This window comes from Pteropus vampyrus, unplaced genomic scaffold (genome assembly GCF_000151845.1).
Source record: "Pteropus vampyrus isolate Shadow unplaced genomic scaffold, Pvam_2.0 Scaffold143, whole genome shotgun sequence".
Taxonomy (NCBI): Eukaryota; Metazoa; Chordata; class Mammalia; order Chiroptera; family Pteropodidae; genus Pteropus; species Pteropus vampyrus.
Window position 1 is genome coordinate 2,559,391 of NW_011888924.1, and position 11,703 is coordinate 2,571,093.

The following is an 11,703-nucleotide window of genomic DNA, read 5'->3' on the forward strand; positions in this document are numbered from 1 at the left end:
TGATGAATTTTTTTCCTTAAATCTTATGAAGAGAATAGTAATAGGTTTTTGGTGGAACATTTGTTAAAATTATTCTAGTTCTATCAAAATGAGACTAGTTGTACCAAAGTCCTTTGTAATAAAAATATGAATCCTTGCGTATTTTAGTTTTCTGTTTCCTCGTTGTTTTGTATTTTTCTTAGGTACAAAAACTTAGATAGGAAACCAATCTTTGTTACTTTAAAATGGGATTGATGATGATATTTCAGGTTTCTTCTGACTTCCAGTTTCATTAAGTGTTAAGTCTGTTTTTTTCTAACTAGAAAGAGGACTTGGGATGGTGATGAAATATTTACATGTTCATTCAGTGAACATTTATTGATAGTCTTATATGCACCTAACATGGAGGTGTGGGCTCCGAGATTTCAAGGAGAGATTTGGACCCTGATCTTACTTTCAGGGAATTTGCAGTGTAAACAGAGACAAGACGTGATGGATAAAATAAACAGTCAGTGCTAAAGTTTGTGGTACATTCAGTGAGGGTAAAATAAAAAGAATGAAAGCTCATGGATATTTTTAAGGGAGTTCAATTTTCAGATTCTAAAATTGATCAGTCTTTCTTCCTAACACTTTACAAAAAAAGGAACATCTCTTGGCCATCTCAAATAGTATATTGTCCTGTGGTGAGAGGCTTTCCAGAGCACCAAAGAGACAAATCAAAATATTGGTGAGGTTGCTGAGAAGGCAGTGACTCCAATGACTGATTAACATCTTTTCACAAGTCAAGTGGTTTCATCAAAATTGAAGGACCTAAACAAATTGTTAGCTGATCCTTAAAAGCAACTTTCATAAAAAAGAGAATGCAAATGAATGCCATTACTTTCTAGAAATCATGAGAGATTATTGTGATTTCTTTTGCATATAACTCAAAGAATTAAAATAATTTGGTGGCATTGCTGTACTAAAACTCCCTTATTCACTTATTTATGTGAATCAGTTTTCTTAGCACATTTATAGTAATGAAAAATAGGAATAGAATAGGACTAGAATATTTACAATAGATAATATTCACTCATAGATACATGAACTAATTGAAAATAAGAAAACCACATTCATCTGATGAAGAGATGCATTTCCAGTTCTTCTTTTCTTCTTTCCCTTCCTCATTTTGAATAATTGGTTTGTTCTAATCAGGATGCAGAAAAGGTCTGTTTGGTTGGTATGTTTCAAGTCTCTCCTCATCTTTCCTAATTTTTTTTCATATTCTCTCATATCTCCAAGTTTTTGACTGTTGTTTCCTTAGATCTTGTTACCTTTCTTCTTTACCTAGTCTTCCTACCTAATCTATTCAGCTATTAAGACATAGCTGAATCATTATGTCCTCTGAGAAGTCTTCACAGACTTCCCTAGGCTGAGTTAGGTATCCCTCTCTATCAGTTAGGGTCCAGATAGTAAACAGATAACATTCTCCATAGGTGAAATAGAATGTCATGAAGGGACTACTTACAACAAATAGGGTTAAAGAATCCCAACAAGGAATAATGTAGCACCTAGGGACTAGCAAGGATAAGGAAGTTGCACCATCTTTGGGCCAGCAGGGGCAAAGGGAGCCAGTAGTTATGGGAACCTGGAGAGACCCTCTCTGTTGCTTCTCATTTACTGAACCCAGTTTGAAGCCAGAGGGCAAGGGAGTCCAGTTTATGTAGTTCATAAAGGTCAGCTTTCTAGGATGCTAAGCACTGGATAAAGGGTGGAGAATGGTTTTGGAGGAGCGAATAGAGAACATCCAGCATACCCTTATTTATATTCCTACTATACTTTAGCATACTTCATTGTATCATTTATCATACTGGCTTAAAATTCATTGGTTGTATTGATGTTTTTCCCATAGCACCATGAACTCTTGTAGCTATGAACTATCTCTTATTTATATTTGTATACCCACAGTGCTTATTAGATATTTGTTAATTAAATGAATAAAAGTATAAAAAAGGATATGGACGAGATACATAATTTAAAAGGTCTTTCCTACTTAATGGTAATGTGTGGTGATTCTTAGTTCAAAGGGAGTAAATCTGATAATATTTGCTTTGTTTGGCAGTTTTGATGCTTCCGCAATAACTGGCTTACCCGTTTTGGTTGAAGAGAGGCCAGTGATTACTTTAGGCCATAACAGATTACTACATATAGAAGGGTTGTAATGCAAGACTCTGACTTGGCTGCTCAGTGGCTCGATAGGTATATTTATGCCCTTTTGCTGCAGGAGAATCATGATGCAGGGAAAGAATCTGTAGATCTATAGAGACTATAAGGCCAAAATGTTGATTTCAGGAAGAATGTGCCGTACTTATCGCAGAGCTTTTTCAAATTTCCTAAATATATTAAAGCTGGTCTCTATCTGAAAAATCCACCCTTATTGATAGAAATTCTTCCTCTTCCCTCAGACTGGTTGGACTAACTATCATATATTTGCTATAAAGGCTTGTTATAATTGCTGCATAAAAATTACTCCTAAACTTAGAGGCTTAAAACCCAAACAATACTTTTATTATCTCTTGGGGTTTCTGTGGGTCAGGAGTTTGGGAAGGGCTCTGCCGGGTGGTTTTGGCTCAGAGTATGTCATGTGTTTTCTTCAGAGAGTGGCCGGAGCTGGAACAGCTGGGGGCTGGCTGGGCATTTTTGTCTCTTCAGGTCTCCTGAGAGCCTCTCCTGTGGTTTTTCTGCCCAGGCTGGTCTATGGCAGCTCCCAGGCAGTTACGCTGCTAATGTGACTTGGCTCAGGCCACCAGCAGGAACTGCCCAGTGAACAAGGCGAAAGCTGCATCTCTGTTTCTGCCATCCTAGGAAGTCTTTGCCACATTTTATTGGTTACAAGTAAGGTAGTTACAAGTTCTAGATTCAAGTGGAAGGAACATAGACCCCATCTCTTAATGGAAAGTGTCAAAAAAATTTGACAGCCATTTAAAAAATTGTCATAGGTGGTAGCAGCAGTAGCTGCTGCTACTTTTTGTTTTTTTTGGGATGAACTATGTACTTACTCTTTGGTATCTTAATCTAATAGACACCATTTTTCAACTTTTATAATTTATTTATTTTATGTTCTCCTTTTGACGTTTCCAGAAATTTTATTACAGAGCACTTAACAAATGTCATAAAAATTTTCAACAGCTTCTAGAAAAGTTATAGTTTATTGTTAAAGTATTAAAATCCATAAATTATTTTGGTAAAGGATAAAAAAGATACTAAAAAAAGGATACTCAATGGAAACAGAAGCAGACTGGTAAAAAGAAAGAAGGCAGACTCTATTTGAATAAAATACTTTATGCAAATGTATAAATTTAATTCTTTAATTCTCTGGAATTATTTTTATAATGAGGAAATATAATTTAGGGTTAAGAATCAAAGAATTTTAATGCTCCCCCTTTGAGTCTGCTTTGTTTTTCTTTAAACCTTTTATAATCCATTCTCCACAGAGGAGCTTCTAAAAAAATAAAAATAAAAAATATGTTGGATAATTTTGCTCCTCTGCTTCAAACCCTCCAGTGGCTTTCTATTATACTTTGAATGAAATAGACATTATTTGCATAAGATCCGTAATTCAGCCCCTGTTGACTGGTCTTTCCTTTGCTCATCATGCTTTAGTCACATTGATTGTGTTTTAATTTCTTGAAAAGGCCAGTTTCTTTTCCACTGCAAGGTGTGGGTGTGTGTGCACGTGCGCACTTAGTGATCTTGTTGTTTATTATTTTTCTGTGTCAGTTTGAGTAATATCTGAAAGTTCTTGCTGTGGGGAGCTCTTTGTAGAGTTCTGCCTTCGTTACTCTATCATAGTACCCTGTTGACTTCAGAAGACATAATTTATTTTCATATTCATTTCTTCACCCATTTATTCTTTTTAAAAAGTAACCTTTTAATTTTAGATTAGTTTTAGATTTATAGAAAAATGGCAAGAAGTACAGAGAGTTTCTATATACTTAACACCCAGTTTCCCCTGTTATTAACTAATCTTGCATTAGTATGGTACATATGTCACAATGAACCAATAGTGATATTATTAATTAAAATCATAATTCACATTTTCTTAGTTTTTACCTAATGTTGATTATTTTCTTTTATCCTTACTAAATTGGGAGCTCTGACAGGGCAGGGACCTTGTATGTTTCATTTGCCTACGGTAATGCTGAACACTTGGGAGGTACTCTGTAACTGTTTCTTGAAAGAATGACTACTAGAAAGATGTCTTAGAGTATATGATCTAACTTCTAACCGATTTTAGGTGAGTAACGTACTTAGGGAGGTCATATGTGTTTTTTTCTAAGTCCCATGGCTAGTTGGCAAGACACAGTCTTCAAGGTAGTACTAGAAACTACATTTTGGGATGTCCAATTTGCTCTATGTGTATAGAGATGAGTTTACTGTGAAATTCATGAGGCTAATGAAACTCATGAAGCTTAACTTTCAGGATTCTATCTGAGGGCCTGGGAGGGACCCTAGTAATGAGTTCATATGGTCACTTTAAAAAAATATTTTATTGGTATATGTTATATACACAGAAACGGTGCAAGAATTTTTAAGTGTGCAGCTTAAGACTTTTCACAAACTTAACACACGTATATAAGCAGCACCTCAATCAAGAAACAGTATTTCCTGTACATGGTCATATAGTTATGAAGAAGTTGCAAATGTTAAGATATCTTAACCACAATCAATTAAGATTGTTGCCTCTTTTTACACTGACTTCTCTTCTGTCTACCTTCTCATGTTGCTGGCATTGGAATGGCTGTAGGCATTTTGGGCATCTGGCCATGGAGAAACTGACTTGAGGATACATTTAGTTGGGTTTTTGCAGGATTATGTGGTTCACAGTCTTTTTATGTACAGTAAAGGTATTGCTAGCCATCCCAGTATGGGGATAGTTTCTAGGAATATTACACATTGTGTTAACCACCCGGCATTGTGTAACATTAACCTGCAGGCCTAGAGATGGTATAGTGATATGAATGTGTCCCATGTATCCGACACCTGAAGTATGTGCTTAATGGAGAAAAAACAAGGTTTGTTGTCAAAAGCCAGTCTGTGGAAAATTCTTCCAAATGTTAAAGCTTTGTATGAAAGAGTTTTAAGAGTTTTCTCAAAATTGATGACAATCCTAAAAGTTTATGTAACATTACCAATAATGAACCTGTGCTATAAAAGAAACTTTTCTAAGCCATTATCAATGGCTTAGAAATGTGTTCAACTATGCTAGAGGAAGAACTGAATTATTTTCCTGTTATTTCTATGGAAAATGACATTAAAAACTTGTGAGATAGTGTGATACTGGCATATAGATTAATGAAATAGAAACGATAGTCCAGAAATAAGCACATACCTCTGTGGTCAGTTATTTTCGACAAGGGTGCCAAGACCATTCAATGGGGAAAGGTTGGTCTTTCAATAAATGGTGTTAGAACAAATGGATATCCACATGCAAAAGAATGAAGATGGACTCCATCTCATACCATATACAAAAATCAACTCAAAATGGATTAGAGATCTAAATGTAACTGTTGAAACCATAAAAACTCTTAGAGGACAACACAAGACCTTGGATAGGCAATGATTTCTTAAATATGACACCAAAACACAAGTAATCAAATAAATTGGATTTCCTCAAAATTACAACCTTGTGCCCCAAAGGACACTACAAATAAAGTAAAAAGACAATTCATAAAATGTGTTACAAAAATATTTGTAAATCAATATCTGTCCAGTAAGGGTCTAGTATCCAGAATATATAAAGAACTCTTAAAATTGTACAACAAAAGGACAAACAACCCAATTAAAAAATGGACAAAGGATTTGAATAGACATTTCTCCAAAGATATACCAGCGACCAATAAGCACATGGAAAGATGCTCAGTATCTTGAGTCATTAGGGGAATGCAAATCAAAACCACAATTCGATACCACTTCACACCTACTAAGAGGGCTTTAATAAAAAATGGGAAAATAAGTATTGGCAGGGATTCTCATACATTGTTCGTGGGAAAGTACAATGGTTCAGCCAATGTGGCAAAAAATTTGGCAGTCTCAAAAAGTTAAATACAGAATTGCCATATGACTCAGCAGTTCCATTCCTAGGTATATATCTAAGAGAACTGAAAACATATGTTCACACAAAAACTTGTACATGAATGTTCACAGCAGCATTCTTCACAATGACGAAAATAATTGGGTGGAAACAACCTAAATGCCCATTAACTGATGAATAGATAAAAAAAAATGTGGTATATCTAAACAATGTAATATTATTCAGCCATAAAAGAGAATGAAATACTAATACATGCTACAACATGGACAAGCCTCAAAAACATTATGCTGAATGAAAGAAGCTAGACAGAAAAGATCAGATATTGTATGATTCCAGTCAGCAAATGTCATGGAGACAAAGTACATCAGAGGTTGCCAGAAGACAGGAGGAAGGAGAGATTTGGGGGGTGATTGCTAACAGGTATGGGGTTTCTTTTTGGGGTGATGTAAATGTTCTGGAATAGATAGTGGTAATGGTTGTATTGGATTGGGAATATACTAAAACCCATTAAATAGCATAGTTTAAAATGGTGAATTTCATTTTATATAACTTTTTCTCAGTAAAACAAATTTCAAAAAGCTCTGTCGTATGGGAAGAGGTAATCAAAGAGTATGCAGCCAAGAAGCTAGGAAAAAAGGTAGTATCGGAGTGTGTCAGTTAACAAAAATAGTATTTTCTATCATTTTTTAATGATATTGATGGTATTTGTCAGTTTGTTAAAATTTCTGATTTTTCTCGTTCTGAGTTGAATATTTGCTTTCATATCTATTTTTTCTGTTCTTATTCTTAAAGCAGGGCCCCCAACCAGGCTACACACAACTGGATGTACCCCAGTGTATATATTAGCATCAGATAAAAGTTATCTGTCATCTTTTTTAAGCCTGGGAGATTGAACAAATGTTTATTTCTCTTCTCTCCTCAAACCCCATTCAGTGAGAGTCAAGGGATGAAAACAGCATTTATACCTACCCGAACAAGACTTACAGAAGAGGAGACAGCAAATAAATGATGTCAAAAAATTTCAGGAAGATGGAAGGTGGTGGTTGGAGTAGGTAATTTAACTGAGAAAGTAGAATATCAAGTATCTGCAGAGGGGGATTACCAGATCTTTGCATTATTCCAGCAGGTTCATATCACAGATCTCTAGAAAAGACTCAAGACTGGAGACACCAGATATCTCTGAGGGTACAGGTGAGATGTAAGGCCAAAAACTTATGTACGTACCGTATCCCAGGCAGCCACGTGAACTATTCTTCTTTAATCCTCACGAAAAATTAAAGACTTGTTTTGTGGAGAAAGTTAACCAAACTGATTCCAGACCCAGGGAGACCTGATAGTCTGGAAGGCAGCGGGGAGAAGTGCTGACCTGAAAATAGGGGACTGGAGCATCTTAAATAGAGAAACTCCCAACCCTGCGCACCACTTAGCTCCAGGAACACTAGCAGCCAGTTATGTCTTTTATCCTTTACGAGAAAGCCTTTTCTGGAAAAAAATGGACAGCTCCAGAGAAAACACTTATAAATGCTGATACTTAGAGTCTTCCTAGCTAGGTCATCCTGCCAGATACCGTACAGTAAAGTTATCAGTTGCCAGGTGGGGGAGGGAGGGCCTCACTACTCAGTCCTTCAGCTTTCACATGAAGAAATAGAAATGGCATTAGATTTCTATCAGCAATAGAAATTCTCATCAGCAATATCAGAATGGAGAAGCAGTGGAGCAGTGCCCTCAGAATTCGAGAGAAGATGACTTCTAGCCTAGAACTCAACCATTAGATCGGTCAAGTGTGAGAGCAGAATAAAGGCATTTTGAGGTATGCTAGATCTCAAAAAATTATTTCTACTTACTCCTTCTTAGGAAGCTACTGAAAGATATGCCCACCAAAAAGAGGGAGCACACTGTGAAAAAGGTATACACGGGTGGTTGTCTTTTTGTACATGAAGGGCGAGGCCGAGGGAGGCAAAGGAAAAGTTCTGGGACAGTAAACTTTGAAGTCCAGAGTAGGCAGTGCTGAAATTCCATGCAATGTCTTGTATTTTTTTTCCTTGGGAGAGAGTCTGTATTGGACTCTGGTTTATAAATAACGAAAAAGCCAAACTTGTGAAAATGCATTGCCAGCCATGAACATTATCAATTTTTTAGTGTTCAACCATTTTGTAGATGAGCGAAATGGTATGTTTTAAAATTTTGCGGTTTGAAAGTCTTTTATTAGTGAACTCGATCACTTTTACTATCTGAGCTTTTTTCTTTCTACTACTTTATGATTTTTGCTATACTTGCTCATAGCAACTCTCAAATTTGGGAGCTGGCTGAGAATAAGTTCTACCTTAATCTGGGCTACGTAGACCTTTAAGAACTGTAGATTGGCTTCTGGTACTTTGTGGATACTGTGAGGGTACTGTGAATCCCCTGGGCTGTATGTAAATTTGTATATGTGTACTGCCCGCGCTCCCCCCACCTTCCCGCATAGGATCCAGTTTCGTATCACAGAAAAAGCTCAGCAAGGTTAAGCAACTTACTCAGCAGTGGTCTCCTGACTCCTATTTTGATGTGAATTTATGCTGTCTTCAGAGTCCTGGATTGGTGTAGTTTTCGTTAACATGATCATTTTTCAATTTCTTCAACAGCCTAGGCCATGCTACCCTGAACAATCCCATCTGATCTCGGAAGCTAAGCAGGGCCGGACCTAGTTAGTACTTGTATGGGAGACCACCTAGAATACCAGGTGCTGTAGGCATAAAAAATAAGGGATTGTAAGATGACAAGGTCCTTGCAATTTGTGAGGTCAACCAAGGGTTGCCTCGCCTAAAAAAAATAAAAAAATAAAAAAAAATAAAATAATAAGTAAATTTCTTGAACAGTGTGTATACTGAATGGAGAATAAAATTTTTATGGATTTCTGTTTGTGAAGGAAAAGAACTGAAAAAGAAGAATTCTAGAAAAATTCTTAAAGGGTTAAAGTCTGCATTTCTTTCTCCAGTATTTTGTAAATATATATTTTTTGAATTGTTGAGGAATGAGTATTTAGGGATAACTTGGGTTGTTTTATCTACTGTATGGAAGAGTCTTCTAAAATGTGAATCTCCTTTTTTGTCCTAGTTAGTAATATCTTACTGGCTGTTTCAGGATTTTGCGTTTTTGCAGTTTGAATGCATTTTAGTATTGAAGCCTTAAGTAATGTAGGAAATTGGATTGAATACTCATTACATATTTCTAAGCTTTTAGTTAATTTTGGAAATAAAGCCTAAGGACTAGTATACCTTTCTGTGATGGATCCCTTAAGCTACTAGCTGCTGAGCTTAGTGCTATATCTAGTCTTAATGAGGCCGAAACCAACTTGGGGGCAGGGACTTATTTTATGTAATTTGTATCAAGCATATAAGAATTCAAACTTATTTATTAAATAATAAAATTTGAGTGTAAATCCATTAAGATGTATTTTAAATGTTGAAATTGTCAGTTTTGTAACATCATTTAAGAAATACTGATTACTAAATAATACAGATACATTTTAGAAATTTTGACAATTACTATAAAGTACTAGAAAAGTAAATCATTATCCAGAGATTACCTTACATTTTGGATTATATTTAAACATTTCCTTTCATAGTGTTTGGCCCTGAAATGTGCTTTAATAGGGAAATTACGGTACTTTTTTCTAGGTTTAAAAATAGATTTATATTAATATGCAGTCAAAGAATTTCTTTGCTATTTTTCTCTACTTAAAAGTTTTTAACTTTCATACACACAAGGGGGAAAACGGTCAGTTACCTTGGGGTAATGTTTTTTTTGTCCTGAATTCTGAATAACAAGATTTGGGACTTGTTCTCATACTGTGTGTGATTCGAGGTGACTTAAAGATACAGGTTGTTACCCAGTTTTTATATCTTTTGTGCATGATTTAAAAAACTTTAAAAAATAGAATAAGCTAAAATGTACATACATGGCAAATTTAGCTTGTACAGAAGACTGTACACTGAAAAGATTAATTTCCATGTGTTCCCTAGTTTCTTAATATGGTTCCCCCAGATGTAATCAGTTACCAGTGTCACCTAACTGTAAATTGCCACTGAAGCAGAGGATGCTTGCGGTTTTGCCCTGTTCTGTTGATAACTTATCCTACTTTTCCTTTTGGGAACCTCTTCTGTCTCATCCACAATCCAAGTAATTCCAGTGGTCTAGGCCCACCTCCTAGACTCCAGATGTTCTAATCTCCAGGAGGAGAGAGAAACACAAGCAAAATCAAAGGCTATAAAATGTCAAGTTATGTGTATGGAGTAGGGTAAGAAGGGGGGAAAAAAGGAACACCTGGTCAGATTATACAGTGACTTAAATGGTAGGCTAAGGAGTTTGGATTTTATCCAATACGTAGCCAGGAGTTAATAAACATTTCCAAACAAAGGAAGAATTTTCAATTTTTAATTAATTCTCTGTTCCTTTCAACTCTAATCGTCAGGCTCTACTTTTTCTCCTTTAAAATCTCTATCGATCCATCCCTTCCTTTTCCATTCTCATTAATTCCACTACCATAATCCAATAGGTATTAACTCAGACTGAAATTGTTGCCATAGTTAACCAATGGTTTCTCTACTTTAAGCCCTTTGTGCTGCAGTCCATCTTGGACTTCACTGTCAGATTAATTTTACCGGGAGCTTCACTTTGATCATGGCTTTCTCCTGCTCAGAAACCTTTAATATCTCACTGTTATTGATAGGATAAGATCCAAACTTCTTAGCCTGTCATTCAAGCCATTCCAGAAATTTACCCAGTCTACCTTTTAAGCCTTATCTTTTCCCCCTGAATTCACCTGGGCTCTGGAGAACTTGGAATGCTCCTCTCACAGATGTATCTCCTTCCATTTTTAATTTTGTCTGTTTCTTTCTTCTTCCTGGGTGGTTTTTTTCTCTAGTCTCATCTCTACTGGTTAAAAATCATACCTATCCTTGGAGTTCAGTTAACATTGTACCTCACTGGTACAGCTTCTTCAGATAATTTAGAAGCTACTTTGAGTTCTTCCCTCTGAAATCTCAGAACTCTTTGCTTGTTAAGGCACTTGTCACTTAATGCTTTCTACTGTGCTTGTCTTAACTGCCTTGCTAGGTGATATAACATAGTTATGGTGTTTATTTTCCACACACGGTGCCTTCATATACCCGTGTGCTTGATAAATATTTGTTCTATTGAGCTTTCTTCTTTTGGACTACTTTTTGTACTGACTATGAATGTTTTTGTAGTTCAGTTTAGCACTAATTTAATGGTAGTTTTATGTTTCTTAGTCATGGCTTCTCAACTAGACTATACAATTCTTAAGGGCAGGAAATATGTCTGATCTATACTTTCAGAATTCTTCCATAGTATATACATGTTTTTTGTTTTTAAAAATTGAGTTTTAACAGGTTTAAAAGTTTTTTGCTAATTTGACGAGTTAAGAATAAAACCATGATGTTTATTTTCTTTGATTCTTTGTGTGGTAATTCTATTTTTATGTTTTTATTTGCCATTTCTACTTCTATGAATTCTGTGTTTATATTATTTTAACCATTTTCTGATCTCTCTGGATTTTTCTAATTGATTTGTAGACACTCTTTGTACGTTCTGGATATTAATCTTTTGTTACACTCTATTTTGTTTCTGTCATTTCTCTTTTAATTTTG

The 11,703-nt window shown here is 35.6% G+C and overlaps 1 protein-coding gene and 1 long non-coding RNA gene across 3 annotated transcripts in view; both read left to right on the plus strand.

Moving 5' to 3' along the window:
• SMURF2 (SMAD specific E3 ubiquitin protein ligase 2) overlaps window positions 1-11,703 on the plus strand; it is a 95,787-nt gene that overhangs the window by 10,472 nt on the left and 73,612 nt on the right. The gene's annotated exons all lie outside the window — the stretch shown is intronic.
• The window catches only part of LOC111744877, an 18,666-nt gene continuing 13,241 nt past the window's right edge, over window positions 6,279-11,703 (plus strand). The window contains exons 1-2 of the long non-coding RNA XR_002782370.1: window positions 6,279-7,243; window positions 7,907-7,958. This is a non-coding gene — a long non-coding RNA (uncharacterized LOC111744877). The remainder of the gene's footprint in view (window positions 7,244-7,906; window positions 7,959-11,703) is intronic.